Source organism: Acomys russatus, chromosome 1, assembly GCF_903995435.1.
Source record: "Acomys russatus chromosome 1, mAcoRus1.1, whole genome shotgun sequence".
Classification (NCBI taxonomy): Eukaryota; Metazoa; Chordata; class Mammalia; order Rodentia; family Muridae; genus Acomys; species Acomys russatus.
In genome coordinates this window covers 112235674-112243481 of record NC_067137.1, presented here as the reverse complement: position 1 = coordinate 112243481, position 7808 = coordinate 112235674, and the positions used below count along the sequence as shown (strand labels likewise).

Sequence of the window (7808 nt, the reverse complement as noted above, 5' to 3'; positions counted from 1 at the left end):
GGCACTGAGAGGGAAGACAGCCCTGCAGGAATGGTTGAGTTGTGGTGTCCCCATGGCCATGAGTGGTGAGGTGGCAGGTGAGCTGATTGCACAGCTCTGCCTGTTAGGTACAGTGAGCACCATGTGTCCATCTAGATCTCAGGGAATAACCTTAGGGCCCTTTCTATCAATACCCTATTCCTAGGCATGAGCCAGGAAGAGCTTTTTATTCTCTACCTTGTTTCATTTATTTATATTTGTGTAAATGCAGGTTGTGACTGGAGAGTATACATATGCTGGTGTGAGTGTGTGCACATATTGGTGTCATGGCTGTCCCAGGAGGCTAAAAATGAGTGTCTTGGGGGAGCAGCTGCTATGTGTGCAGAAGACCTGCACATTTGCAGGCTATGAATGAAGGACAGGAAGAGGTTCGGGAGCATTATCACACTGTAATGTCAGATATGAGAGTCCTGTGTCCAAGGCCTTTGTTCCCAAGTGACCAGGACAGCCACTTCCTTTTCCACATTTTCTTCATGTTCCCCACACAGGTCCCAGCTACCTGGTGTTCATTCCCTTTCACCACACCCTGTCTGTTTCTGCTTGTCTCCAGCTGGTCCCTCTGTCTGGAAGTCCCCTATCTGTTCCCAATTTGCTGTCTACTGTAACGTCACTCCTTCAACACCAATTCCATGCTGCCCTTTGGCAAAACCTTCAATTCATCTCGGTGAGACACTTTTTTGAACATCCAAGGATCCTGTGGCCTCTGAGTTCAATACCATCTAGGAAGTTCTAAGACAACACTGACGTGTGATATGTGATAGAGGTCTCACATACTGCTCCGCCACTACTAAGCCCATGCACAGGGGTGTCTTTGTCTCTGTTTGCTGAGTGAGCTTTCAGAAGCACTGAACCTTGGTCTCACACATGACCTTTAGACAGGACTCCACTCTGATATCGGACAGACTGGGCAAACAGGGAGAGACACAACTTGCCAAGGAAGACTAGACATTATTATACAAGGGGAAGGCATGAGGGGGTGGGATGACCCATAAGAAGATCTGATTGAGGACCATCACTTATTCAGCACAGACACAGATAAGATGTGTAGATCTGGCCACAGCTGTGTGCCCTGCTGCAAGGCAGCACACATATGCCAGGCTTCAGAGTCTGGGCCATCTCTGTCACTGGCTACTTCTTAGGGTGAAGCAGAGACAGTGATAGATCTGGGTAGTGAGAAATAAATGTGATTTCAAATGAAAAGTGCCCAATGAAGACTGGCGTGTACAAGATCTTAGTTCTGTCGTAGGCAGTCAAAACTTAAGCTTCTTAAGGAGTTGGAGCAATGGTTCAGTGATTAAAACACACTTACTGCTCTTCCAGTAAACGCAAGAAGCATGGCAGTAGCTCTCACCTTCCTGAAATCCAACTCTCAGGAATCAGATGCCCTTTTCTGGCTTCTTAAGGCATCTACAAATGCTCGCATGCGCGCATTCACACACACACACACACACACACACACACACCAATTTTTAGTAAGTATTTGTGATAGCTTACCTTGGTTGTCAAACTGATTGTGTCTGGAACCAACTAAAACCCCAGCTGCTGAGTACTCCTGTGTGTGGTGACCTTTTGTGGAGGATCATCTGAAGCAAGAAGAGCCACCCTAAATCTAAGCCACACCTCCTGGTAACAGTCAGGTAAAAAGGCATAGAGAAAGAAAACTGCATTTTGCATGTTTTCCCCTGCCCTGGCTGGTAAGTGTATCTGCCCCATAGCTATGACATTCCTTATCAGCCATCTCAGAACCAGCTACTTAAGGATTCCAGTGTAGACTGATGGCCGGCTGCTCCCCAGGACTACTGCAGCCTCCACTGCAAGACTGGGACTGCAGAGACAACAAGCCTCGTGGATTAAAGATCTACCAGATTCCCAGCCTCTCCAACGTGAGACAGTCATTGCTGGACTACCAGGACTGCATCTGTAAATCTCCAATAAATGATCACCCCCTCTTGTTCCTTTAGAGAACCCTGATTAACACACACCTAGATATTTCCAGTGGACACCCCTCTTCAATATGGTCCAGGAATCAGAGCACTGGGCACAGCTTTGTGGAAACCATGGTAATGATATAAAAGAAGGGGCAGATGCTCTTTTCTGGCAGCAGCTAACCAGGAGGGTACAGCTAGGTGAAGGAGTTGCTCCTTCTAGTGGCTATCAAAAAGGGTCTGTTGAATCCTAGCTTCAAAGAGTTTGGTTGAGCAGATCTGAACGTGAAAGCTGTTCCTGTGGCAGCAGCTGCTCTGGTTCCTGACTCATCTACTTCCATCATCTGTAGGCAGAAAGCAGGGCTAGGTTGTGCTGATGCACCATGATAAAAATATTACTTATATTCTAATGAACTGGAAATTTTGTTCAACCTCACAGACAGAGTTAATCACACCCGCTGAGGTCTACTGTGTACTCAGCCTGTTTCTTTAATCTGTCTTTAAGAAAGCAATGAAATAATCATTCTTACTTGCTTTGGGTTTCCCATATGAACTCTCATATGTCCCTGATCTAGAACAATGCATGTGTATCATTTACTGAAACAGCAAATGTAAAAGTTGACAATAATCATCTAAAATGAAATCCACTGTGGATACCAATTTATAAATGATCATGTTTGCAGAACTGCTTGATGTCTGGGTAGTTGAAGTCAGTGACTTAATCCCTTTTAAAACACTGTCAAAGATTTCTGTAAAGTGTTCCATTCCTTTTCCATGTGATTTTTTTTGTGCTGTTGAATAAATATGGAGCAAAACTTCTTGTCAGACACACACACACACACACACACACACACACACACACACAGAGAGAGAGAGAGAGAGAGAGAGAGAGAGAGAGACTCACTCACCCATGGACAGATTCACAATACAGCATTTAGACAGTCACATATTCCTCTAAGGCTGGTGGCAAATATGGATTCCCATTGTAAGAAGAACAAGGCACAAATGAATGTCTTTGAATCTCAGGGAAAAGGATATAATATTGAGCTAGAATGGACTGAGATGGGATGGTAATAGAGTAAGGTAGGATTGAACAGGATCAAAATGATAAGATGTCCTAGAACTAGATAAGATCTAATGAAATGAAATAGGATAGGATGGGATAGAGTGGGATAGAGCATGATGGGGTGGGATGGAGTGGGATGAGTTAGGATGAGATGGGTTATAAGGAATATATAGGGTGAGATGGGATAAAACATGATCGGTTACTTTGAAAAGGGATAGGATACGATGGAATGGCATGGAATGGGATTGGATGGGATGGGACTGGATGGGATGGGATGGATAGGATGGGATGGGATGGATAGGATGGGATGGGATGGATAGGATGGGATGAGATGGGATGGATAGGATGGGAATGGATAGGATGGGATGAGATGAGATGGGTGGGATGAAACAGGATGGAATTGGATGTAATATAATAGACTAGGATGAGACATGATGGGTGGGATGGATAGGATGGAACGTGATTTGTTGGAATGTGTGGAATAGGGTGTCATAGAATGAGTTGAGGTGGAGTGGGATAGAATAGGGCAAAATAGAAAATACCAAGTTGGAATAGGACTTAAGAGAATGAGATGGGATTAAATGAGTGTGATGGAGTGGGATGGGATGGGAAGAGATGGGATGGGATGGGATGAAATGAGATGGGATGGGATGGAATGGGATGGGATGAGATGACATGAGATAACATGAGATGGGTTAGGATGGGATGGCATGAGATGAGATGGCATGGGATGGGATGAGATGGGATGGTGTGCTATGTAATATGATAAGATGGGATAGGATGAGGTGGAATTGGGCCAGGATAAGATGGTAATTTCTGATATCAGGTGCTAAGGAACTTCTAGACTCACATCAGACAACTTGATATTGGTGTGGTCAGTAATGCTAGACATGTCAGCATGGGTGGTGAAGACGTCCCTGATAGCCAGCTTGGGGAGGATTTTCTCCAGTTGATAAGTACCCTCAATGGAGATCTTGGAAAGGTAAAGATCTAAGTGTCTGGAGAAAGTAAGGGCCATTCTTAGACAGCACAAGCTTGCTGAGAAGTTCATAGCACCTGCTCTCTGTGTCCTTACGGACTTTCTGGAATCTTCATCTCTGATGGCATGTCCCTTGCTTTGTACTTATACTTGGGTTGCCCAGAATTATGTCACTCTAGAACCCCAGCTTTCCAGGTCTTATCCCTCAAGCTGGGCCAGGTTCTGGACTAAAGACTTCTTGGGAAGCTTTAGGTTTAGAGAGAGCTCACTCCCTGAGGAGACCATCCCAACAGCACTGTGTGGTCCTAGAGCATGGTCTCCTTAGGGTAGTGGATGTGTCCCCAGAATGGCCTAGAGAGTACCTCTTTGTGGCTATCTTAAGCCAGTTCCTCAGCACTCCTTCATTCAGACCACTCTCCATCTGCTTCATCTTGCCCTCACTAGGGAGAATGAACAGAGCAATGGTGCTGTCCTGGTAAGGGATGCCTACAACCGTGCAGGAAAGATTTCAGTCCGCAATGCAGTAATACTCATCTTCACGGTTCATCATGGTCACCTGTATGGTCCTCTTGGGGGGTCATATGGAAATCTTCCTGGTGGGTATTTTTGTTACTGGAAGCTACCGGCCACTTGGCTAAAGATGAGCATGAGGTAGGAATGAAAGAGCACTGGGTTAAAATGAGAGACTCTTGGTTGTGACTGAAGAGTGGAGACCATCCAAAGAGCATCTCTACAAAGCAACCTCAGCAACAGGAGCAGCCACACCCCTTGGCCTCAGAGGCCAAACCCCACATAACTCTGGGCAGCCTGAACCATTTCTGTTCCTGTCCTCCTATGTTCCCAAACTCTTGCTGTTGTGGTTCTAATGAGAATGCCCCCCTCAGGCTCATCTGTTTAAGTGCTTGGCCCCTGGTTGGTGGAACTGTTTTGGGAAGGATTAGGAGGCCTTATGGGAAGAAGATTGACATTGAGGGTGGGATTTGAGGTTTCAAAAGCCCGCACCAGGCCCAGTCTCTCTCTTTCTGCTGAGTGCTTGTGGATGAGATGTAAGCTTTCACCTACTGCTCCAGCTTCAAGTCCTTTCCCTGATACTATGCCCCTCATCACTATGGTTGTAGACTCATACTCTGAAGCTGAAAGCAAAGCCCAGTTAAGTGCTTTCTTTTTATTAATATGCCCTGGACATGGTGTCTTGACATGGCAAAAAACACTTGCTTTCAGAGTCCCTTGACTCCTCCTGTTCCCTGTCCTCTTAGCCCTGGTCCATATTCCTGTTTCTAGTGGTTTTAATGCTATTATTATTTTGTCATGAAGGCTATTACAAGGACCAGCTACTGACTGATGAATCACTGACAGCCTTATAAGGATGCTCTGTCTTACATGTGGCTGCTTTCCTGCCACCCAGCTGGAACCAAGTGAGTTATTCTTTTGTGAGGAAGGGAATGCTATCCTGCGATACAAGCAGAGAAGAGAGAACATTCAAATGTGAGCCTCAGGCTTACCTTTAAAGAAGATATAATTTACCATCACCATGACATGGGTCCTGTGAAGTTCCCTGATCAGGTCTACGATCTTGCCCTTGGTCTTCTCGGCCACATAGTCATTGATCTGCTTCTTAGCACTTTTGGGGTTCCCAAAGTTGGTAGAGAATGCATCTGATATGTATAACATCTTCATGGCACTCAGGAAGCTGTCTAGAATATGAACTGCTGGGTCTGTAAAAAGGGCACTGCCCAGGCTCAGCTGGAGGCCATCACTAGGCTGGCTGAACCTCTGCAGCAGCTGTTGGAAGCCCTTGTGGATCTTGTCCTCTTGGCCTTGCTGAAGGCTGAGGCCCAGGCCCTCCAGAATCTGTGTCTTAACGTGGCTGCCAGCTCCCAGGGAGAGCATGCCCAAGCTCATAGACACGCTCATGGGGGAGAAAACAACATTCTGACCAGGAGCTTCTAAAACCAAGGCTCTGTAGAGGCTGAAGGTAAAGTCCTTCCTTCTGGGAGTCCCCACAGTACCCCTAGAAGACTTCTTAGCCTTCTTTGCCTTGGGGTGAGAGTGGCGGTGGGGGGCCACCCCAAGGCTGAAGAACAGCAGCAGGTAGAGAAGTGGAAAGAGCTTCATCATTACCCCAGTTCTGAATGGAAGAATAGAAGAGGGAACGGTCATAGATCAAAGTGATCTCCTCAGAGGATGTCCCCACTCACCCTCCAAGAGGATAAGGAGCCTAGGGCCCCAGGGCCACAAAGAGAAGTGGTGGTCCTCAGTGCTTTGGAGGAGGTGGGATGAAGTGGGGAATGGCGCAAGACAGACTTGCAGACCAACATTCAAGAGGGTTATAAAAAAAATCATCAAACATTTTTCTCATAATGTCTTAGTAAGTTTCGGTTTTGTATTGAGCTTCATTCATAGGGGACCTTGCCTGAAGCTTGGACAGAGTTGCCTAGGGTTTGTGTCCAACCCACCCACCTCCTCAAGCCCACCCCATCCCATCACAACAGGTGTATTCACTTCATATCCAGTGGTTGAGTGTCAAGGTGGCAGTCTCCCTGGCTTAGCAGAAGACAGAGGGCAGACTGAGTTGCAGCCTACAAACGCCACTGATCACAGGGACTCTGGCCTGCCCCACCCCACATCTGCCCTGTTGGGAGCTGGGCTGATTTAAGGTGTTCTCAGAGGAAGCCCTGATAAAAGGACAAAGGAATATCGGTCTGTTTCTTTTTCGGGTGTGATTTGGCATTGACAGTCTGAGCCTGCAGGTGGAACCTCAGATGAGTTATGGTTTCTGCTCCTGAGACTTGGCTTTTTTTTTCCCCCAAAGGGAGTAGAATTTTCAGTGCTGAGGCCACTGTGTGCTCAGTCTGTGATGTTCTTGAGACATCCTGCTCTCCTTGTGCAACACTGTCTGATTAGCTCTCCTCTGATTGAGTCCTGTTGTGTGATAATTTCTGCTGACTCTGTCTCATTTCGTCCCTAAAAATACTACGTAAGATGCTGCACTTTTTAAGAAGCTTGTTTGGTATAGGGCATGGTTTGTGCATTCACGGCTTCTTGATCCCAAACTTTATCTTCCTCATCTTCTATTCTTTTTATCTTCTAATCTCCTGGTCCTCTCTCTCAGGACCTTCTTACTAAAGAATGGCATGCTGGTGCAGACCAGGTAGTGCCTGAACAGGGACACCTGAATAAGAGAGAAAGTATGGCCATAATACAAAGATACATGGGTTTTTTTTTTTGCATTTTTATTAATTTATTCATATTACATCTCGATTGTTAGCCCTTCTCCGTTTCCTCCCATTCTTCCCTCCCTCCCATTTCTCCCCTTCTCCCCTCCCCTATGTCTGTGACTGAGGGAGACCTCCTCCCCCTATATATGCTCTCAGAATATCAAGTCTCTTCTTGGTAACTAGCTATCCTTCCTCTGAGTGCCACCAGGTCTCCCCATCCAGGGGACATGGTCAGAAACGGGGCACCAGAGTTCGTGTGAGAGTCAGATCTCACTCTCCACTCAACGATGGAGAATATCATGTTCATCGGCTAGGTCTTGGTAGGGGTTTGAAGCTTACTGCCTATATTCTCCTTGGCTGGTGCCTTAGTTTGAGGAGGACCCCAGGATCCAGATCTGCCTGTCATAAAGTTCTTCTTGTAGGTTTCCAGGACCCTGTGGGTCCAACTATTTCCTCTTTCTTCCATGCTACTCTTACCTAAAGTCTCAATCGGATATCCTCTCCTCTGACCCACTTTCTTGGTAAGTAAAGATTTTCATGGTACGTATCCCTTGGACTAGTGTTTTGATATAAGTGAGTAT

At 46.3% G+C, this 7808-nt stretch overlaps 1 pseudogene; it reads right to left on the bottom strand.

Moving 5' to 3' along the window:
- Window positions 1-2161: 2161 nt before the first annotated feature.
- LOC127193785 (plasma serine protease inhibitor-like) lies at window positions 2162-6124 on the bottom strand (annotated as a pseudogene).
- Window positions 6125-7808: the final 1684 nt, after the last annotated feature.